Here is a 22066-nt window from a genome sequence, read left to right as displayed (position 1 = left end):
AGGCAAAGTTCTTTGTAAACAAAATATGAACTGAAAAGCATGGACGGACTTTCCCGTAATGTCAACATTGTTGTAAAGATATTTAGACAGCAGAACATGAGCCTTCCTTTAAGCAATGGCTCACTCATAGTATTGTTTACTGTATGGCGAGCCCAGTGCGCAAAAGAACTTGTCCATTAAAGGGACACTGACAGGGTATTTATGCTCGCCGAGGTTTTTAGTTGTACGTTACATATGAGAGCTCAACTACCCAGAACAGAATTTGCGGCTCGAAATTCGGTTTCTTTCCGCCCGAAAACCGCCGATCAAGAACTGGCCGGTTCGAATCTCGCTCACTCTCTTTTTCGCGGTCACGGGTCGTTTTCTAAGGTATCGATGCGACCACCAAATTTAATCAAAGTCGTGGGTCACTGAAGGCACACACTCAGTATTAAAAATAGAAAAAAATATGAAACCCATTTTTTGTGGCTTCTAAAAAGCTGCAAATACGTTGATTGAAAAAAAAAGTTCCACAGACAACCGGAAGCATTCTGTGTGTTCGTCGTTTCGCGTGTCGTGGGACTCGCGGGGACGGCGATGGCAGCGGACGACGGGCGTGGGACCTCTATTTCAGAACTGTCGATCGCGGTACCGGCGAATTCTGTCTACCTTTAAAAGAGAAATTTGAGACTGATCAAAAGAATTGGTATTCATCCCGTACGACACGCCCGACCACCAAGCCGATTTGCACCACGACGTCGCCGAGCCGTCGCTCCCTTCTCGTGGCTAAAGACATCGCTCGCGTGTCTACTTCACGACGATTTAGACAAGCACGACGTGGCTACTTCGAGTTGAATATGCACGCGTACGATTGCTTTACTAGGTGCGAATGTCGCCAATGCGTGGTGCTTCCCGACTTCGACCCGGGTGTGCTTTTGCTAGAGGAAAATCGGCAGCAAACTTTCCAACTTACAGTTTATTGGCTGAATTATTACTAATGAAAGAGATTCACCACCAGAGAGATGCCCCAGTAGCTCAGTGGGAAAGACGTCCGCTTCAAACGCGGTAGAACCGGGTTCGATCCCCCGTAAAACTTGTTTTTTTTTTTTTTTCAAACATTTTTTTTATGTTTTCATATCCTTTTTTTTTTTTTTTTACAATTATCACTGAAGAAACCCACAGAAAAATAACAAACAAATGTTGTGGACGACACTTCGCTGAATTAAATGGTACGAGATTTCCGTTTTGACACCTGCGAACTCAATGTAATCACTTTCCACAAAATGCAAGGAGCATATAAATCAGGTAGCGTCCGCTTTCCGAGGTGCCCGTATATGTTCTACAGGAATTGCAGCCAGCCTTTGATCACAATTCCGCTGATCTTTCGGAAACTCTGTCGCACAATGCCCCTTTTTTTTTCGAACGCAGGACATGTGAGCCAGCTCTTCACGCAACATCTTGGGTGTATTCTTTTCGGAGCCGATCATGAAAATTCACCACGGGCACTTACTACTCATCCTCCAACTCCTCAATGTACAAAACAACTCATCTTGGAGTACAGAACGACGAGCGGAACAAACATAACTGCAAAAGAATCGCACGGCAAGCAGTTCCCGCACGCCGCATCGCACGGCGCATGTCGTGTCGTCTGCTACGAAGAGGAGAAAAAAAAAATCACGGTCGGGTGTAGCCACGTGACTTCCGCCACTCACTCCCTTCTCTCCACTTCTCCGACCTCCGTCGGGTTTCAGTTTCGGTTTCGAGCAGTTGCGTCTTTTGGCTTTATTAAAACAAATACGCTACTCTGTTGCAATATATTAATTGGGTAGTCCTCCGACACCATAATGAAGCGCCTGGCAAAAGATGGAAAACAAATTTTGGGGGGTGTCAGTGTCCCTTTAACACACACCACATACCAGTGGCACAAAAGAACATATTTTTTGTCTCCACCTGGAGAACAAAAGAAAAAAAAAATGAATACCGATTCGGCACATAAAATAGTTGTCCATTAAACTAAATTTATACGTGGCTGGACTCGGCGGAATTAGGCTCGGCGGTGCTGGGCTCGGCGGTGCTGGGCTTGGCGGTGCTGGGCTCGGCGGTGCTGGGCTCGGCGGTGCTGGGCTCGGTGGGGCGGGGCTCGGCAAGGCTGGACTAGGCTGGGCTGGAGGGGTGACTGGGCAGGGCTCGGCAGGTTTTGGCTTCGCTGGGCTCGACTTATCTCGGCAGTCAGCAGCAGAGCAACCTCGACGAGCACGCGGGTCGTGCTTTGAAGTTCCAGTGCCACCGCCTGTGCGGCGCGAGCTTGCTCCTGGTTCGCCTCCGCAACAGCCTCCATGCGGTGGCTGAGAGTTTCGATGGTACGCAGGAGCTGGAAAGGCGGGGCATATTCAATGCGCAGCAACAACATATTGCCGCGCGCGCTGGCCAAGTAGGCAGCGCGCGCTTGGCCTAATGGTTATCGCGCCTGGCTCCCACGCGAAAAGCTAGGGTTCGAATCCTCGGAGCGACGTGTCTTTTGTTTATTCCTGTAACTTCGTGTTCTGGAGAATTCGAGAATCATGTTGCTTGTTCCAGGCCCGAATGTTCTACGCGTCAAAGTTTCTACGCCGATTATTCCCGAAGATCACGCATGTACATAAGGGGCTCCGCGTGGCGAGCCGCAGTCAGTTTCGCACCAGCGTTCGACTCTGTTGCTACGCCGACTTCGACGCCCGCGACGCTCTGTTATTATCTTTTGTACTCGTTTATTTTTTTGGCACAAGTTCGCCACATTAAACGTTTATTTCTTTCTGTTTATTTCCTGTTTTTTGTTTGGTCACCACCCGTGACATTTGGTGGAGGTGCGGGGTACCGCATGCCCCTGCCGCGTACCCCTCCGAGGGCCCACAGTGCAAGTCCGACGCCTAGCCCACGAAGAACCGACGAAAGCACTTCCGAGATCCGGTTCAGTCGTCGCACCCAAGGTCTACACCCGGAATTCGGACCTCTACCGCCCAAGACTAAGCAGCCAACGAGGCCAACGATGGACAGCCAGTCGTCCCAGAACCCGTCCACCGCCAGCGTCGTATACCTGCCCGTCGCACCCAAAACTCCGACGCCTTTCCACGGAGACACCCACGAGGACATCGAGGACTGGCTGCAACATTATGAAGGTGTGGCCCGACATAACGGGTGGTCAGCTGAGCACTGCTTGCAGAACCTTTACTTCTCGCTGGAAGGTACTGCAAGGTACTGGCTGAAGAACCACGAGGCTTCTTTAACCTCGTGGGAGGTGTGCAAGCAAGAGCTAGTGGATACGTTTACCAGTTAACACCGACGCGTGAGGGCCGAAGACATCCTTCGAACAAGGACCCAAGGTCCGAATGAAAGCATCACCAGCTTCGTTGAGGATGTTCTTCGCCTGAGCGCCCGCGCCGATCCTCAGGCTACAGAGGAGAAGAAGCTGCGACACCTGATGAGGGGTGTCAAAAGCGAGATATTCGGAGGTCTCATTCGCAATCCTCCGACAACTGTCGACGGGTTCGTCACGGAGGCGACGAATATGGAACGTGCGCTACTAGCACGCGCCAGACACTACGAGCGGCACCCTGGCGTGACTACTCTGGCGACATCCGGATACGACCTTGGTAGCGACCTCCCAGGCATCCGTGACATCATCCGTGAAGTCGTCCGGGAAGAAATCCGCAAGATGCTCCCCGCTACGGATCGCTCGTCCTCCCTGTCGCTCGCCGAGGTCGTCCGAGAGGAAGTCCACCGAGCCTTGCAACCTGAGATTCCGATCAAAACGACGACGCCAGAGGAGCCTATTTTGAGCTACGCCGCCATGGCCCGAAGATCGCCGCAAGCTAACCGCCAGACCACGGTGCCACCCCGACGAGACCCTCAGATGCCACAGTATCCTCGACGCCAGGAAGGACAAGTCCATGACGTTCGCCCGGAGCAACCCTCGTCGAGGAAGACCGACGTGTGGCGAACGGCCGACCGACGCCCGCTCTGCTACCACTGCGGGGAAGCCGACCATGTGTACCGCCGATGCCCATACCGACGACTCGGGCTGCGCGGATTCCACCCAAACGACCCGCGCCCCCGGTGTGGTGAACGCCCTCGGGAGATCGACGAGTACCTGCGACGACCACAGTCCCCCGAGCCTGCGTCCCGCCGAGAGTTCCGGTCGCCATCGCCACGACGTCCAGCTTCGCCGATGCACCGACTCCGACGTGAAAGCCTGTCGCCCCTCGCTCCTCGCCGGGGAAACTAGGCGCGGCAACCCCTGGAGGTGGAGTTGCCGAAGACGACCGACGTAAAGAGCCTCCAAAAACGCCGGAGCGCTCCCACTCTCCCGACGCCACGCATCGCTACGACGCCCCTGCAACGGTGTCCAACAACCTAAACGTCGTCATCGACGGTCACGACGCATCGGCACTCGTGGACACCGGAGCAGACTACTCAGTCTTGAGTGGGAGGCTCTCCCGCCGCCTTCGAAAAGTCATGACGCCGTGGGAAGGACCCCAAATACGAACCGCCGGAGGACATCTCATCACACCAGTCGGGAGATGCACTGCTCGTGTCGAGATCCACGGTGAAACGTGCCCTGTCAAGTTCGTCGTTCTGCAAGACTGTTCGAGGGACGTTATCCTCGGAATGGACTTTCTCTGCGAGTATGGCGCCGTCATCGACCTCGGAACAAACCGGCTGACGCTACGAAAACCTGCTCCACCAGCGGAGGAACCCGAAGCGACGTCACCCACGGTCCGAGTCCTCGCAAACCACGTAAACCTACCACCGCGGTCGAGTGTTTTCGTACTTGTCGGGATCGATGAAGCTTCCTGTGGCGAAGTTCTTCTCGAGGGAAGCCTCCAATTGCTCCTGGGAAGAGGCATAGGCGTCGCAAGGGGAGTAGCTGAACTTCAGGATGGGCGGACTGTGGCCCTCATGACGAACTTCCGAAACGAAACGCAACACCTCACGAAAGGTGCAGCCGTGGGCCACGTCGAGAAACTCCGAAACCCCGCCGAAATCACTGCGATCACTGACGAATCCTCGCCGCCCCAGCAAGACAGTACGTCGCCAGCGCAGCTCGACATTGACCCTAAGCTTCCGGAACCTAAACGGCGTCAGCTGGTTAACCTCCTCGCCGAATACCGCGACTGCTTTGCGACGTCGTCGAAGGTGCGCCAGACCGCGGTTGCCAAGCACCGCATCGTTACTGAGGACGACGCGCGCCCTGTGCATCGATCGCCGTACAGAGTCTCCGCTAAGGAAAGGGAGGTGATCCATCAGCAAGTTCAAGAGATGCTGAATGACGACATAATCCAACCTTCAAGCAGTCCATGGGCCTCTCCAGTCGTGCTGGTTAAGAAGAAGGACGGAACTCTTCGGTTCTGCGTGGATTACCGGCAGCTCAACACGGTTACGAAGAAAGACGTCTAACCACTCCCCCGCATCGACGACACTCTAGATCGGCTGCGCCACTCTCGATACTTTTCATCGATGGACCTGAAGAGCGGCTACTGGCAAATCGAGGTCGACGAACGGGACCGAGAAAAGACAGCCTTCGTCATGCCGGATGGACTGTACGAGTTCAAGGTGATGCCCTTCGGACTATGCACGGCGCCAGCTACTTTCCAGCGTGTCATGGACACCGTACTGGCAGGGCTGAAGTGGCAGAGTTGTCTCGTCTACCTTGACGACGTCGTAGTATTTTCAGCTGACTTCGACGAGCACTTGAGACGACTCCGAGCTGTTCTTCAAGCCATTCAGACCGCCGGACTCACACTCAAGCCGTCAAAGTGCCGGTTCGCCTATGACGAACTGAAGTTCCTTGGCCACGTGGTTAGTAACGAAGGCGTCCGCCCAGACCCCGAGAAGACTCGCGCCGTCGCGGCATTTCCAGCGCCGACAGATAAGAAGGCCGTGCGAAGATTCCTTGGACTTTGTGCCTATTATCGACGCTTCGTTCGGGATTTCGCAAGGATTTCCGCACCACTTACGAATCTCACGAAGGACGCCAAGAAGTTCGAATGGGCCGAGGAGGAACAGCAGGCATTCGACGAACTGAAACGACGACTCCAGACTCCTCCTGTGCTTGGACATTTCGACCAGGATGCGGAAACAGAAATTCACACGGACGCAAGTAACGCGGGACTGGGCGCAGTACTAGTCCAAGTGCAAGAAGGCATCGAGCGAGTCATCGCCTACGCAAGTCGGACATTGTCCAAGGCGGAGAAAAATTACTCCACAACTGAGAAAGAATGCCTTGCGGTCGTCTGGGCAATAATGAAGTTTCGTCCGTACTTGTACGGCAGCCCGTTCCGTGTAGTCACGGACCACCACTCGCTCTGCTGGCTTGCGAAGCTGAAGGACCCGTCAGGACGCCTCGCTCGATGGAGTCTTCGACTACAAGAGTTCAACATGACAGTGGTCTATAAGTCAGGCCGCAAGCACAGCGACGCCGACTGCCTGTCCAGAGCCCCCGTCGAAACCCCTTCCGGCTGCAGCGACGACAATGACGACGAGTGCTTTCTAGGAGCAGTGAACACCGACGATATGGCACGACGTCAACGGGACGATCCTGAGCTGCGCGCATTAATCGAGCACCTGGAAGGGGGCAGGAGTACCGCGCCACGTGTCTTCTCACGAGTACTGCCGACCTTCGCTATCCGACAAGGTGTACTCTACAAAGAGAACTTCGGCAACAACAACACACCTTGGTTGCTGGTAATCCCGAGTGACCTTCGAGAGGAGATCTTCCAAGCCTGCCACGACGACCCGACATCCGGACACCTTGGTTACAGCCGGACACTGGCCCGTATTCGTGAAAAGTATTACTGGCCGAAGCTCCCCAAGACCGTCCACCTATACACACGATCATGCCACGAGTGCCAGCGACGCAAGAAACCGCCGACGAGGCCGGCCGGACTTCTGCAGCCCATTTCTCCTCCAACTACACCCTTCCAGCAGATCGGAATGGATCTACTTGGTCCTTTTCCGCCTTCGACGTCGGGGAACCGCTGGATCATTGTCGCCACAGATTATCTCACGCGGTACGCCGAAACGAAAGCTCTTTCTTCAGGGACTGCTGTGGAAGTCGCCAAGTTTTTCATCGAGTCCATCGTCCTCCGGCACGGCGCTCCCGAAGTTCTGATTACAGATCGCGGATCTTCGTTCATGGCCCAGCTGACGCAAGAGATCCTTCGTCTCAGTGGCACCGGCCATCGTCGAACCACTGCATACCACCCGCAGACCAACGGACTGACCGAGCGACTCAACAAGACAATCGCCGATATGATCTCTATGTACGTCGACGTAGAGCACAAGACGTGGGACGAGGTGTTGCCCTACGTCACGTTCGCCTACAATACGGCGGTTCAGGAGACCACTGGATTCACCCCTTTCCAGCTGGTACATGGTCGGAAGGTAACGACCATGCTGGACGCAATGCTGCCCCATGAGCCATCTGACAATGAGAGCGACGACGCCCAGGCGGTTGCTCAACGCGCCGAAGAAGTCCGCCAGCTCGCCCGACTCATGATTCAAGACCAGCAACGCGTCGACGCGGGCCGCTACAATTTTCGTCGCAGGGACGTTCACTTCCAGCCCGGAGACAGGGTGTGGGTGTGGACGCCCATCCGTCGCCGCGGCCTCAGTGAGAAACTGCTGAAACGGTACTTTGGACCATACAAGGTACTTCGTCGTCTCGGCGAGCTGAACTACGAGGTGATGCCCGATGGAACACGGACTTCATCACGCCGCCTTCCACGACCAGAAGTCGTCCACGTCGTGCGCATGAAGCCGTACTACGCTCGATAGGACAGTGGACCTTACGTATTCCAAATGACTCTTTAGTTTACCGGTCTTTTTGTTTGCTTTGTTTTGTTTTGTGCTGCATCGGGGCGATGCACTTCTTAAAGGGGGGAGTAATGCCGCGCGCGCTGGCCAAGTAGGCAGCGCGCGCGTGGCCTAATGGTTATCGCGCCTGGCTCCCACGCGAAAAGCTAGGATTCGAATCCTGGGAGCGACGTGTCTTTTGTTTATTCCTGTAACTTCGTGTTCTGGAGAATTCGAGAATCATGTTGCTTGTTCCAGGCCCGAATGTTCTACGCGTCGAAGTTTCTACGCCGATTATTCCCGAAGATCACGCATGTACATAAGGGGCTCCGCGTGGCGAGCCGCAGTCAGTTTCGCACCAGCGTTCGACTCTGTTGCTACGCCGACTTCGACGCCCGCGACGCTCTGTTATTATCTTTTGTACTCGTTTATTTTTTTGGCACAAGTTCGCCACATTAAACGTTTATTTCTTTCTGTTTATTTCCTGTTTTTTGTTTGGTCACCACCCGTGACAATATTTCTAGATGCCCAGAGGGCGTGAAAACCTTGCATATGTCACAGTTCGGTTCGCATTATGCTTTTGTGGATCTCCATTGCACTCTGCTGCAGTCCCACTTTCACAGTGGCATCTTTGTTAAACTCTTACCTATTTAGTCATGTTTCGGAGCTCTATGTTTGAGCCAATACCTGGCCTTGGAACTCCACGTCCTGCACGTCCCTCGTCTCGTTCTGCTGCAGCTGGAGAGTTTGATTGGCGACAGCCTGCATGGCAGCCTCTTCATGCCGCTCCTGCCATGACATTCGGGGGGTGGCACGAGGCGCCGTGGGCTGCACCCGGGGCCTTGCAGGTGGTCTCACATCTGCCAGGAAACAAAGAATGCTTCTGTCATATCACACAATCCTAGTTGTCTTCATAAGAGAACTCACCCCGTGAGGTGGAGGGCACCGGCTCGGCTCCCTGTGACCTGCCTGGGCACCTGCGGGTCTCCCCTAGAAGGGAATTTACAAGTTCTAGTCAGCACACAGGGCTTGTCTGCATTTTCTAGATATTGAGAGTGGGTTTTTGAGGCTGCATTCCACTCAGGGAAAACAAAATTAGACTGTTTCAGAGGTAGTGCCATTCATGTCAAGGATTGACTCCCAAAATGTGTCTAGTGGCAGCTCGATAGGTTGCACTTCCCCTGTTTTTGTGAAAATGTACCTCTGTGATACAGAAATGGAATCTTACGACAGTGTGCACACCATACAACTGAGGGTTACAACAACCACAAAAACGAGAAAAAGGACTACACAAAAACTACACTTGTTTTGGCCTTAGAAACTCCTGTATTACTGCAATAAATATAGTGTTTTTTGTCGTAAGTGCTTTTGTTTTAGATTTTGCCTTTATGTGGATGAATTAATCTGTCCTCCGATTTGCTGAATTATAAAAAATGCCAGCACCTTTGATGCATATATTTACGTTCAAATTTATCACATTTCACTGTGGTATACATCTTAGCTCACTGATAATAAAACACTGCACGGATATTTTCCTCCCTATTGGGATTAAACTGCTACATGTGCAATAGTATGTTATGTTCAAGTGTGCACTCACCTCGGCCTCGTACTCAAAAGCCGGGACGGAAAACCCAGGAGCACCCAGGGCCGAGTCCACGCCCACCAGCGTCAAAATACGTGCGTATGATGACGCCAGTACCAGTTCCAGAGAGGGGTTCTCGAACATAAATGTATAGAGTTCCTCCCTCTGGGCCGCGGTCAAGCGTTGCCTGCTCCCGTTGTTCATGTAGTTTGAACCATAGTCACTGACAATTTAAGAAACGCAGGGTACTGCAAGTCGGGAACCTTTTATTATCGCTCCGCAGCCAATGAGATAGCCGCATTAGCCGATGAGAATGCCGAGGAACCAATCATGACGCAAGAAGAGTTAGCATGACAGGCCACATCCTCCCGTTTCTTGAGCCGTCACCAGCGACAGTGATTTGAACTAGGCGCTCATCCGTGTCCCGCATGTTGTTCTAACCTTTTATGTGAGTTTACTCGATCTAATATTTTCTGGAACCGCTACAAAATCAGTTGTTCATTTCAATAAAACACGTGATTGATTGATTATTAGGTGTTTAATGGCGCAAAAAGCAACATAGGCCATGCTGCGCCAAAGAAATAATTAAAAGACACTATAGTAAAAGGAAGGAATTACTATGCGGAGGATCTATAACTGGTGCAGGTAGTCAGTTCCTTTAAGGCTGCGGTCCCACGGCGGCCATGACATATGACGCTTTCTGCACGTTTTCGAAATGCGATTGTGGCGTGTTCAAGCTTGCTAAAATTATGTGTTATATATCATCTTGCACTGTACAACATCATCTCCCTCTGGTCTAGGATTTGTTTTCCTAGTGCAAAACGCTAATTCAGTGGGCACCCGCGAACATTGGCCTTTTCGGCAAAACATGGTTTCGTAGTACAGTGGTGCAGGGTGCACAATTGGAGCAATTTCTTTCAAATTTTAGAATGTTATAGAATAGTGCGTTCATTGTCAACACATGCCCTTTTTTCGTTTTTCATTTTATTTTGACAGATATTTACTTTAAAAAATTTACCTCGCTGAAGCACATTCAGTCGCAAATTTTTGGCCGCCTACTCGGTCATTTTATTTGAAACTTTTCACATATGTTTGCGACTATGGTCGAAAAAGCTACGCTAAATTTCATTGTAATATGGCCTAAACTTTTTTCGGAATGCTCACGTGAAAAGTGACAAAAACAGTTAATTTTGGCAAACTTCATTTGGTAGTACAGTGGTAGTACAGTGGTACAGAGCTTAGGGATTGGCACTTTTGAATAAATTTGTAGATCCGCAAAGAAAAACATATTCTGCTTTGTCAACAGAGGCCCTTTTTCTAAATTTCACCTTTGATTTTTCATAAAAAACGTTTGAATATAGCCGAAATCACGAATTTGTTGATAGTCAAAACCGAGTATTTTGACCCCTTTTGGCACACATTTAGGCCGATGTGTTTAGTATCAAATGGAGATTAGTGTCACAGGTCCTCATTATTAGCCCACATTTTCGCTAATCGTGCCTAATTATTAAAAAAATACAGAAAATATAAATTGGATGTCTGGTTGCGCCCTCTATGTGGCGGTGGCTGAAATGTGACTACGCGAGGTTCAGGAAACTGCCGAGGATGGCGCTGATTCCAGCTGTGGTTGCCAGCTCCGGAAACTGGTTGTACACTTGGCTTCTTGCGTTTCTTGCAAAATAACGTGCTGGAAAACTTGGTCGAAACTCTAGAGGTCCTTTATAACATGGTACTTTCTGCTAATATAGCTTTTAGGAAGAGTTTCAATCGCTTTCATATTGTCAACTAATTTTTTTTGCGAGGCTCCACCGGTTCAGTCTGGTGAATAAATCGTTCACGCAATCAATATCGAAGTTTCAAATTACCGAAATTTCAAAATCGCCAGTTCCGCGTAGATACGCAGCGTGACGCACGTGCTTCTGGTGCGTGTGCACGTACGTGTTTGCTGCGTGGTTCTTCGGTTGCTGCGAGTTTTCGCGTATTTATTGTGCACTGCTTACCTCCGTCTGTGCACGCCTCTTATCCTTGTAACTGCCCCTGCTCTGTTTGCCTAGCGTGAAGTTTGTGTCTGTCTTTTCGTTCGCTGACTAAGCCCGTGTCGGTGTCCTTCCTACTGGCTGCCGTTCGTGTTTGCGTACCGTGTGTGTAGCTTTGATTACTAGGTCCCCTGTTTATGGGGCGGAGCAAGCGGTGGGCGTCGCGCCAGGGGTGGGTCGTGATTGGGGAAACAGCTTAGCAGCCGACGCCGACTTTGGCGCGTTTCTTCTGCGCACGCGCGTACTGTCGTTGATATCGCTACTTTGCGCCGTGACGATGCACTGATCTACGGCCGGTCCGCGCTCGCGTGATATTGTTGAAAATTCTCGAGCGTGTACTTACGTGTCGAAAGCCATGATAGACTTAAAGTGGACATTTGGCCGGCAGCCGGCATACCGTGGCTCTAAAAACAGATTGATAGGAGTGCCCTCTCATTCGCTGGTTTCACGCTGGGTGCGCGCAGTCCGTGCTTCTGGCCGCCCCGGCCGCCCAAATGCGTTTTTCTGATGCTTGTTTTGTTTTCAGTAAACAGACAATAGATTCCTGCTGTTATTCTCCTTTATAATCTTCACTCTTGACAACTCTTTAGTGTTCGAAGGAACTCCGTCAAATTTGATAATAATGTTGCGAGAATACTCTTCCTGGATTGTCTGCACATTTCTGATGAGATGATCGGTCTCCATAAATTGCACTTCCCCGCTTTGGGAGCACGGCCAGCGGTGGTTCTCTGTCGGTCATCGAACCTCACACACGTGAAGCGTTGTCAAAGCTGTGATATACCGAGCGTTTTATTATTATGTTTGTTTTTTTTTTCTGAAAGAAATGATACTTTTGGTATTCCTACGGTATAACATTATTGGCTGCGGCGGATGTAAAGGAATGAGCGTAAATTGACAGTTAGTGGCCTAATAAACTAAAATTTGCCATTCGCGAACGCTGAAGAGGGGGCGACCTCCTCTCCACCGTTCGCTCAGCTGAAGTGGAACAGGGTGGGAGAAGCTTCCACTTCGTTCTTGACCTGTCACCGACTACAGCTGCGAATTCCACTTGTCATTTTGGAGCAATGACGAGATAGAGCCGAGTCATGTATTACGTTCTCAGAGATGAAGAACGCAATGCGCGCAGAGTTGCTCCACGTATGCACCAGTCACCAGTAAAAACGACCTGTCCTCCGAGGAGGTCGAGCGAGACGCCGGCGGTCATGGGGGTCGGCCACCTCACCGTCACCACCGTCTACCGTGCCTTCAAAAACACGGGGTGCAATGTGTTTCCGCAGTATAACAAAAATTGAACAAACAAGGTGCAAACTTTTATTTTTTTCCTAAGTGTGGTTCGCAGGGCTGAACAGAATACGAAAACGATACGCCGTGCTGGAATGACGTCGACTACAATGGTACACGATCATAGCAAGAGCACAAATCCTGCCACATTCTTTTGCTACAGTGATAAGAGCATATATATCTTTGTCCTCGATGCAGCAACAGAGACATTATTTCCAAATTAGAGTTCGAAGTAAGCCTTCGATGCTAGCACTCACCAACTCACTTCACTCACAGGGTGAAAACGTGAAACTTCGTATCATTCGGACAGAGATCAAAAACTAACACGCACCACTTCAACTTGGACACCCCAAAATAATTAATTTTAGTAGATTGCATGCAAAAGCTTTGCGTACGCAATAAAATTGCCGGTCAGAAGTATGGTTCCGCAACCAAAATCAGCATATGAGTCATCAAATTATGAAGAAAAAGCAGGTGTGAGCGTGCCAAAAATATTCGACATTTATTGTTGTCAATATTTGCTTTTCTATCCACGTGTTTATGTCGCAGTGGAAAGCCGTGAAGCTCCCCATAAAATTATTTTGAGCAGTGTTTCCGACGGTGCTCGCTCGATCGTAAAATGCCGCTTTGTTGCTACTTTGGCGAATCAAACAAGGAAGCCACGTTCACCTACAATGTCCTGTCCACAAGAAGAAAAATCGAAGTTTCCGCTACGTTTTTTTCTTTTTTTTTTAATATTCTTTTCTTTTGCACGATATCGGGTTTGAATTATTATCCTTCCCTGCACTCTCGCTGCGACGAACAGTCCGATAAACGAGTCTCCCTATGACAAAGATGGGGGTCCCGAAAATCTCCTAAAATCGTGGTTTGTTCTCAGAGACACATCCGTGTGTAAGAAAAGCCGCGGCCCTCTCCACGAAGCTCATACGGACATTCTTGATAAATAGCGTTGACTTGAGGTTGAACTTTCCATTTGCTTTGTAAACACGAGCGTGATGTCACGTGCGCATCCCACGCGACCCGACTGAAATCTGAACTGCTGTACTATGCGTGGACAATGGGGCATTCTTTGACTTCCCGGCCACGACGACCTCGGCGAGGGAGGACAGATGGGGGTCCTGAAAACTCTTAGAATCGTGGTTTGTTCGCAGGGACACATTCATGTGTGACAAAAACCGCTGCCCTCTTCACGAAGCTTACACGGGCATTCTTGTGTAACTACTGAAGATGCCTCCCGCATGGGAGGCGAAACGTCTAATGAAATTGTTTTTTCCTTTTGTGTGAAGTCGGTGCTTTTATTTTAATTATGTTTCCAGTCGGCCTGTGTGACCAGTGCTCATTTGAAGAATCGCCTTTTTCTTTCCTGAACCCTAACCAAAACACCCTCATAAGATTTTTTTTACTGTTCGGCTACGTTGACATAGCCTGTAATCGACATAGTTTTTGCGAAAGTCTACTTTTATTTTATAATTATCTGTAACCAATTCTAATTGAAGAAGTGACAAGTATAATAATTCTATTATGATTTCATATCAAAATTCGACGAACCGGGAGATGCGAAATTCGGTGAAACAGCGTTTCAAAAATATCCGGTGCCCGAAACTTGCTTATATGAAAATGCCTAACGTGTGTATGTGTTCTAACACAGAAGATGTGTGCAATGTGGAAACTGAATGGCCTCACAGACAATTGTCAACGAGTTGGAATTTTTGATGAATTACCCTTTGTCGAGTCATCCTACTACCGATTAGCCTATTCAATCAATTGCCTGTCGACAAATATTGTTCTTGGTTTATTTACCATCTGCCACAAGGGGAGAGTGTGGGGCTCGTCAAGCCGACATCTCCCAGCATTTTCAAGAGGCCTCCAGCGCCTGTACCGACTGACGCCGACAAGTTGGCCTAGAAATAAGTACCCACGAGCTATTCTATAGCCGCTAAATATCTCTACGCGAGCATGATTTGTTTTCAAAGGGGCGCCCGCCTGTCGGTGCTTCTTTGAATTATACATACGTCACGGTCAAAACCGTGACGTATGTATAATTTTTTCGCCTTCCCCCGCCTTCCCCCCATGGGGACGGGCGGGGTCGCCGCCAGGGGGCCGGAGCCTGTAAATTAGGTTGCCGCGCCCCTTCGGGTCAGTCGCTGGGTTGTCACCAGACCAGTACCCCAGCGAAGCAGTCGATATCCTTGACGCAGTCGATGCCCTCGAGAGGGCCTTCCCCGTCCACTCGACGTAGTCGTAGGAGACGCCCAAACCGTGGCCGTCGTTGTCGGCGGAGTTCCTACCCTGGGACTCCTACAAGATGTCCTCCTTCCAGAGGACCTCCTCGCCCAAACACTACGGGAGGCTGGTGTTCCCAGCTTCCCCAGTCCACCAGACCCAGCGGAATGGCCTTCCCTTCCTGCTGCGCCTACCATGGACCTTACCGGTCCGACTGGGGCCTTCCCCCGGCTGGCGTCGCCCTCGCCCTCGGCCTCCTCCGCTTCGGACTCGACAACCGACTCTGAGGTGGCCGCGGACTTACCAGAGGACGACAGTTTGGCGGATGCGGCTCTCCGCATACTTCAGTGGCTCCAACGTCACCAACCCCGCCACCCGCCAGACGAGGTCAACGAGGACAGACGACGACAGCCAGCGGCCAGCAGCCTTCCCGCTTTTGCCGCCCTACCCACCTGTACGGCCCAGCGAGCCCATCCCTAATGTCAGGTGGGATACCCTCGCAGAAACTTTTAGTTACCACCCTCCGTTTAACCCGGCAGCGCCTCATTTCTTCGCCCGAAAGCCCTCCGTGTGCAACGCCCGCCCCCCTTACCCGGACCAACTTCCTGTGCTCCGGTTAGCGGTGGCGTCGATGCTCTCTGCAGGGATCATCGAGGAAACAATTCGCGGCCCTTTTTTGTCCCCAATTCAACTCGTACCTAAAACGTCTACCGCATCTCGGTTCGTTCTTGACTGCTCGCACCTTACGGCCTCGCTTCCGAGCCCCAAGTTTCGCCTTCCCCCCCTTCCGACAGCCTTAAAAGCTTATCCCCTCCCCGCGAAACCCTTTTTTCAAGTTCGACCTAAGAGATGCTTTTTATCACTTTGGATTAGCACCAGCTACCCGCGCCCTTACTACCCCAGCGAAGCAGGTTAAATCTGACCCTGCACGTCCCGTCTTTGGCTGTGTACAGACTTCTCTCTTACGACTTCTTGAAAACAAGCCAAGCATTGTGCGACCATTAAGCTTTCGGCTTGAAAGTATTTCAACCTCCCTGCAGCTTACATTCTTTGAGAATAGCATGATTACAAGGGTCGAGAGCATTCCTCCCTGGAGTGTTGTAAAAGTTTCATGCGACTAGTCACTGGCCAAATTTCATGAGAAATCTGTCGAACCTCTCGTGATTCAGCAGGATTTTTTAGCATTGCTGGAGAAATATCAAGATTACAAACAATTTTCTACTGATGGTGCCAAAACCTCATCCTAGGTAGGTTCTGCAGTGTTTTCACCACAGTACAAGAAAGCAAGACGTATCGATAGCATTGCAAGTATTTTTACTGCTGAGCTTTATGGTATAATCATGGCCCTTGAACATATCTTAGAGAATCACGTGATGAAAGCTATTTTGTTTGTTGACTCCCAGAGTGCCCTGCTCTCAGTTTGCTCCCTTACCGACACAAAAAACTGGCTTACACAACAAGTGCGTGTAAAGCTGCACCGTGCTCTCCTATTTGGACTCGATATTAAACTCTGCTGTGTACCGAGCCATGTAGGAATTATCGGTAATAAAAGGGCAGATGAGCTAGCCGCCTCTATCAAGGATAAGAATAAAATATCCCTTAAACTGCCATATGAAGATTTTAAGCCAGCTTTGAGAAGAGCAATTACTAAGGCATGGCAGTCAGAATGGGATAGGGAAATTGACAATAAACTACACATTATCAAACCTTGTTTTGAGGTGTGGGAGAGCTCCCATCACAAGAATCGTTTCCATGAAGTTTTGATGTCCCGATTGAGAATTGGCCACTCGCGCTTGACACATCTGCATTTGCTTTGTGGTGAAGATGCTCCACAGTGTGAGCACTGCGGCAAAGTAGTGACTGTATTACACATCTTGTGGAATTGCAGGCACCTACATGAACAGCGGCGGGCATGTTTTCCAGAGCTTTTTAGATGTCATCTCCCGTTTCACCCAGCCTCCCTTGGCGATAAACCTCTAGTCCCTTTTTTGACGCGTTTTAGAATTTCTGGAAGTAACTGGCTACATACACCGGTTGTAACTTTTATTCATAAAATATTTCACTCCCATTGTAGAAACTTTAAAATGTTGTAGGTTATGGTCAGTGTGTAATCTTAAAATTCATAGACATAGTAATTTTTTATACCCAGAACTCATATTTATGTGATACACGATTCATGTTCATAGTCTTATTAGATCATCAGCTACTATAGCTCTGTTTCTTCAACCCTTGTTTCTGCAATAGTTTATGCACTTAGTGCATTTTGACCCTGGTAGCTCTCGAGCCATAAAACTCAAATCAATCAAATCAATCAATTCATCAAAGGTGTCAAGTGGCTTGTGCCATGGGAATTTTATACTTGTAGTTTTCTTCCGGCTGAAACTGGGCTCTGGGTTTGCCATTTTTTTTTATATCGCAATGAAGTCGAGATTTGGGCCAGTCGGTTCATGGCAAACAAAAAAAGCGCTGAAGAAAAACTCAGGGACACAGACGAAGGGAAACAGGACAAGGTGCACTCTCAACTGAAGTTGAATTTAACTCCAATTGAGAGTGCGTCTTGTTGTGTTTCCTTTCGTCTGTGTCCCTGTGTTTTTTTTTTATTTTTGTTTGTTCGTTTTCTTATATCATTGTTGATCTCAACATGCCTCAGCTATGGAATCTGTCATGCTTCCATGTGTGACAAAACATAAACGAAATGGCAGTGTGCTGAATTAAGTGAAGTGTGAAATAATATCTGTGATATATCCTTGATAATGACAAAGAATTTATACGGTGTTTACTAGTTCATGCTCAATTTCACTTTAAAGAAAGCATTGCAACCTGTGTTTTCAAACATGTTTATTTTACATGTTACGGCATTGTTATAAAAAGAGAAAGCACTTTCAAAAATAAACTAGGTACTTGTTTTCTTCTTTATACATTCAAGTTGACACAAATCCAATCTGTGATTATCGAGTAATACACCTGGCTCTGTGGTAGCCATAATAGATTGTAAAATGGAGCAGGGCAATGGAAGTGTAGAGAAAATGAATTGATGTCCAAACCCCTATACAAACAATATATTGTAGTAAAAAAAAAGAAAAATGGGTCTCACCAGTAGCCTCATTGAGTTCTCAGTCTCCTGCAAGGGCTAGCTTATAATTCTGCAAAACCTTCTGTTATTGTCCCACACATTTTATGCACCCTGCTTACAAATTAAAACAAAGGCTCTATCAACATAACCGTGATGCACCGAATAGCTCTTCGGAGGCAGTACCACATGTCCGTAAAGGTAGCATGGTGGTTGTGTGACGAACTGCGCAAGGCATTGGAGTTGACACTGTGGAGCTTATGGACGGCCATGACTGTGTGTGGAACAACAAGTGCAGTACATACTGCCACGGCGAGGGTTTCTCTGGTGGCGAGGGCGTCAGTCGTGGTGAGGACGACGAAGGGTTCGCTGTCGCCGGTGGCGCCCCTGGTGTGCAGGACTGCCACCGTGGCGAGGACGATGAGGGGCTCCCTGTCGCCGACGGTGTCCCTGATGGGCGGTACCTCCGTTGTGGCGACGGACTCCTTGGCGCTGGTGGTGTCCCTGGTGGGCGCGACTGCCACCGTGGCTTGCGTGGGGCTCCGGGGCGGCACGGCTGTGGCAGGTTTGGAACTGGGCAACAAGGTGCTGCCTCAGAGCCCTCCCCCTGTCCGAGAGGCTGACTTGAGGGTGGGCAGGAGCCAGCCTCTCGTCATCCGCTGCTGACCCCTCCGTGCTAGACTCAGAACCGTCCGAGCTCGGCCCAGACTCCAACCCTGGCTCATCAGGGTCAGTGTCTGGCTCCGGTTCTGGCTCCTTCGATGAAAGGCAGATAATGTGGAGCGCTGCACATGCCAATTTAATTGACGGTGGCTGTTGTGGGATGATAATACAGAGCCTGTGTCTGCAATCTGCTTTTCAACAGCCCGATGCACTGCTCCACAACGGACCTCATCAAAGAATGTGCCTTATTAAACCGGCCGCATGCGGTGGAGGTCACGTGGATACCAGGGACGGGTGTTGAGCCAAGGCTCCAAGGCATAGCCGCTGTCACCTGCACAATCAAAGAAGGAAAGATATATCAATGCTATTTGTTCTCTTTAAAATAATACTTCAACAAAATTTGAAATGTACCTGTCGTGTACAGAAATAGGCTGAACATGATCCACAATACCCGTAAATGATAATCGCACATTTGTCTTTTGAGCCTTATGGCTATATTTTTCGTTATAAACAGGCCACACTGGCAAGCCCTTGGAGAGCAGCCGGTGCAATTGTGATGTAGTTTCTCTTGGGATGAGCAAAGCTGCGGTGAGGCAGACATCGTCAGGATGCCCTAGCTGTTCAAGCAACAAAAGCGGTCAAAGCATGCCAGTGATCAGGCCACCACAACACACCCCAAGGCTAGTTTTGTATAATTGTGAGTGACGGGTTAAACGTTTATAATCTTGGGACTCACAAAAGAGAGTCCCGTTGAGTGTGGAGTTCCTCCCTCCTCTTGTCTGTTCTGCTGGCTGTTGAGCTGTCAAGATGACGTCAGGTTCAAAGCATGTATAGTTCTAGGCGAGACAGTTATCGTCACTACCTGTCAAGGTTCCTAGACGGGCATTACAAACGGCTTTTGCGACATCTAGAAGGTGCTCTTTCCTAATCGCCTAATTTTTTAATGCCTTTTTGTTTCTTTTTTAGCAAGATATTGAAGTGTCCGATGTGATACTGCTCTTCTGAACACGTATAGACCAAAAAATAAGCTCCGAAATTTCGTTGTAGTATCCCTTTCAAATTGTTGACAACTAAGCACAGAAAGGCGCATGTTTGCAACCTTTCCTCCCTGTACTTGACAGCTGCGTCAGAGTGTTTCCAAGGAGACGTGTCACAGGTATGGCTAGGGCGCATGCCATTTATCCATGTTCGGAACAGTATGTGCAATATTGTAGCTTATAAGTGATGCAGCCATCATGTACAGTACCAACAAATGGAGCATGCTTACCGAGCAGAAACCTGCCGTCGTCTATCAGCCGGCCTTGCTTGAAGTTGCTCCGAAGCCACGAGTAGCACCACGCGAAGGAGTCGTGCAGCGGCCCAGGATACCGTGGGTCGATGCTCATGACTCGGCAGTTGAACTGAATCGACAAACAGTTGATTGCACTCATGGTCATGGGGCCCTGTCAAACACTATTTACATGCTGACAAACACACCACCATAAATTACGTGGTTTACAGACTTAAAATATTAAAACAGCACAAAAAATGACAGACTTTATGAAGGAGGATACAGACAGAGCGCTGAGCGCAAAAAAACAAACAAAAAAAAAACGACGGACTGGATGAAGGACACAGACAGAGGACTGTCTCTGTTACAAAGATTAAAATTATATGATAAATAGCCACTACTTTTGATCCACGCAATAGTTTAGGCAAAGATTTTTCTTCAAAGGAGAGTTTACACTTTGTCATGCAAGACAGGAACTATTGCTTAAAAGCTTAACACGACATGAAAACAACCCTCCCTCCGTCCGTCGAGCAAATGCTTGTGCGGAGGATGAACGAGCACCAACAACCCATAACTCTAATTTATAAAATGGCATATCCACACTGCATTAGCATTACGCTCTTTTTCAAACCCATTCAGAACCTATAGCTAAAAGTGCGAGCTAGCTGCTTTGAATAAAGCCCTGGCAGCTGCACTAGTGCTCGTGCAGCGAGTGCTCCAGTCAAGCCGTTAGCGCTTGCAGTCTTCTCAGTTTGTTCATGCTAAGGTGAGACACAGTATATATGTGATCGTACTTATCACCATCACGTTGAGAGCGTAGTATTGCTTGCGGCACCAATACGCCGCCTTCGTGACGGTGGGGTCGTTCTCTGACGGGCCGACGATGGCGATCATCGTCCCGTCGACGTAACCGATGACGCCGGGTATCCTGCCGAGCCGTTGGAAGCCCCTCTCGACGTCGTCCCTCCCGCCGATTGCCGATTGTCTGGGGAAAGTCGATCCAGCCGCGCCGGATCCCCAGACACTGCACAATAGCGAGGAACACAGCCCGCACAACGATGCTGACTGTAGCCTGATCCCTCGCTCTGTGCTCGTCGCTCGCCACCATGGCCTGAAAACTCCCCGTGGCGTAAAAGTGAAGTGCGCACAACACTTGCTGTTGCACAGTCATCACCGTCCACGAACGTCGCAGCCTCCTCAACTCTGGCTCCTCGCGCAGTTCGTTGCACAACCAACGGACCACATTCTTGGTGAGACAATACTGCCTCCGAAAAGCTTTCTTTGGTAGTTCAAAGGCATTGCGGTGCTGCCGGTAAAGCCTTTCCGGAGAAAAAAAAGTTCCACAATAGGAAAACTGTCGCTCTGCCTCCGAGACGCCGTGTTTCCCATTGCGAAGAGGCGAAGAAAACACCGACACACTCGTTCCCTTTTCAGACGAAACACCGAGGAAACGAAACGTCAAAGTGTTGTCACTTCCGGTAGGGGCGGTTTTCCGTCTCCGCGCACATTTTTATAGGGAACTTTCGTCATTCGAGCCTCAACCAATCAGACGCGATGTCGTCACTTCCGTTTCTTTTAGGAGACACGAAACATTTGTCCAACATAGGTCCCCTGGAAAACAAAAAAGGATGTTGACCAGGGTTCAGCAAAATGAAGCTCGTGCTTCAAAGTATGGGTATAGTGCAGTTTAAAGTTCCGTGCATCGGCTTTTTTCACAAAGTGGTAATCTCGCGAGCTTTATACTTCATATCACCTTAGCATGGACTATTGTTGGCCGCACGTGGAAAAAGCAACACCTCGGCGGCTGCGCGAGCGCTCGTGCAGCACTAGCACCAGTTAAGGATACCCTCTCGGCCTAGCACAGCCTCTGCGGTTAGTCTATGCTAAGATGAGACCATAGAGTTATTATAATAAACGCTAGAGGCTCAGCTGGCGCTAGTGTCTACGGGACTTCTGGTTGCAAATTGAAGCAGACAGCGTGCAGTCTACTTTTTCAGTTTTCCTGTGTATTCCTATAGGAAAACGCGCGTGAATTTTGACTTTTCGCCGGAGAATAACATGAATAACTTTTTATTTCGGTTGTACCAAATAGTATGTACCTTTATTAAAATTGTGAAAGAGTAATTGCTTTA

The 22066-nt window shown here is 49.6% G+C and overlaps 2 pseudogenes; one reads left to right on the top strand and one right to left on the bottom strand.

Moving 5' to 3' along the window:
* The first annotated feature begins 39 nt into the window (after window positions 1-39).
* Window positions 40-9545, top strand: LOC115322875 (annotated as a pseudogene).
* Window positions 9546-17996: 8451 nt separating this feature from the next.
* Window positions 17997-20056, bottom strand: LOC115318047 (annotated as a pseudogene).
* Between the last annotated feature and the right edge of the window lie 2010 nt (window positions 20057-22066).

This window comes from Ixodes scapularis, unplaced genomic scaffold (assembly GCF_016920785.2).
Source record: "Ixodes scapularis isolate PalLabHiFi unplaced genomic scaffold, ASM1692078v2 PGA_scaffold10__122_contigs__length_95168666, whole genome shotgun sequence".
Taxonomy (NCBI): Eukaryota; Metazoa; Arthropoda; class Arachnida; order Ixodida; family Ixodidae; genus Ixodes; species Ixodes scapularis.
This window is presented reverse-complemented; position numbering and strand designations above follow the sequence as displayed.